Source organism: Acanthisitta chloris, unplaced genomic scaffold, assembly GCF_000695815.1.
Source record: "Acanthisitta chloris isolate BGI_N310 unplaced genomic scaffold, ASM69581v1 scaffold1721, whole genome shotgun sequence".
Classification (NCBI taxonomy): Eukaryota; Metazoa; Chordata; class Aves; order Passeriformes; family Acanthisittidae; genus Acanthisitta; species Acanthisitta chloris.
In genome coordinates, this window is record NW_008655270.1 from 18,044 (window position 1) to 19,983 (window position 1,940).

Consider the following 1,940-nt stretch of genomic DNA (forward strand, 5'->3'; position numbering starts at 1 on the left):
CTGTGTCCCAGGATGTCCCCAGGATGAGGATGTCCCCATGGCACTGCCTGTTGGGATGTGATGGCACCATGAGTGCCATGGCTGTGTGTCCTCCAGGGAACTGTGTCCCAAGGACATGGTGTCCCTGCAGCACAGTGACAGCTGTGTGACAGCTCCATGGGTGCCATGGCCATGTGTCCTCCAGGGGCCTGTGTCCCAGGATGGTTTGTTCCTGCAGGCATGCTTGAGCTGAGTGACAGCTCCATGGGTGCCATGGCCATGTGTCCTCCAGGGGCCTGTGTCCCAGGATGGTTTGTTCCTGCAGGCATGCTTGAGCTGAGTGACAGCTCCATGGGTGCCATGGCCATGTGTCCTCCAGGGGCCTGTGTCCCAGGATGGTTTGTTCCTGCAGGCATGCTTGAGCTGAGTGACAGCTCCATGGGTGCCATGGCCATGTGTCCTCCAGGGGCCTGTGTCCCAGGATGGTTTGTTCCTGCAGGCATGCTTGAGCTGAGTGACAGCTCCATGGGTGCCATGGCCATGTGTCCTCCAGGATCTCTGTCCCAGGATGTCCCCAGGACAGTTTGCCCCTCCAGCACTGCCTCCAGGCTCCTGCTGGCCCTGGTGTGTCCTCCAGAGCCACATCCCCAGACCATTACACCCTCTCAGCTCTTCCCACTGTTTTCCCACCTTCGTGGCTGCCACGTGTCCCCCACACTCCTCCTTCCCCATCCCAACCAGCCTTGTCCTTCCCAAGGCAGACCCTGCACTGGGATAGGCTGAGCTCATCTTTTAATTGGAGCTTGCTTCCCCCAAAAAAGTCCCAATTTGGAGCCTGGAGCACAGGGCGTTGCTTTCCTGCTGCTCTGCTCCCTCATTAGGAGGCTAAATAAAGCTCTGCTGGGAGCAGGAGGGATTGGCTTCCGGACCACAGCTCCACCAGAGGAGATTCCCAACCCATGGATGTCCCATGTGGATACATCCCACTGTGAGAAGAATAAGATGACGACGATCTTAGTAATGCCACACAAAGCTGGGGTTGATATCACAACCATCAAACTCCCCTGGGAAGGTTTATCCTCTTGGGAATGAGGTTCCAACTCCGGAAAGGGCTTTGTCCTGTGGTTGGAACACAGAGTTGGAGTATTGTCCTGCTGAGGAAATGGATCATTTCCCGCAGAATTTCCAGCCTGGCTGCAGTTTCCTGAGGTGGTGGTGGGGAAGGGTGAAGATATTCACCAGTTCCTTCATGGAAAGCCTGAGCCTAACCCAGCGTGGGGAATGAAAAGCTGGATGCAGGGAGGAGGGATGAGGGATGGGGGAGGAATTGAGCTGACTAAGGAAGAAAAGAGGTGCAGAGTAGTTTTTCTTGGCGGAAAAGCTCCGGAAAACAGTGGAGGCTTTATCCAGTTTTCTGTTGGTGGATGACCACAAGCCAAATTTCATGGATCAGGGTGGGATTTCAGCACGAGTGACAGGAAGGAGCTCTACATCCCTACAAGTGCCTTGTTTTGGGCTAAGATGCCCAGAAATAAAACTCTGGATGGGGGATTCATTTTCCATGGCTCAGAGCAAATACTCCTTGGGACAAACAGGGAGATATTTGGGAGTAAAAATGGGTTTATAGGTTAAAAAGGAGCAGTGCATTCCCAATCCTGCCCATCCACAGGGTGGCAGGGAGGGAGGAGAAGCCAAAGGTGACCAGGGCTCTGTCAAGTCACAATGCTGCGATACCCTGGATTTGATACATTCAGGATCAGCCTTGGACCTGACCTCTGGGTGCTGCCAAGAATCCCAGGATGGTTTGGGTTGGGAAGGACCTTCAAGACCATCCAGTTCCATGGGCAGGGACACCTCCCACCAGCCCTGGTGGCTCCAAGCCCCATCCAACCTGGCCTGGAACACTCCCAGGGATGGAGCAGCCACAGCTGCTCTGGGAATTCCATCCCAGCCCCTCAACA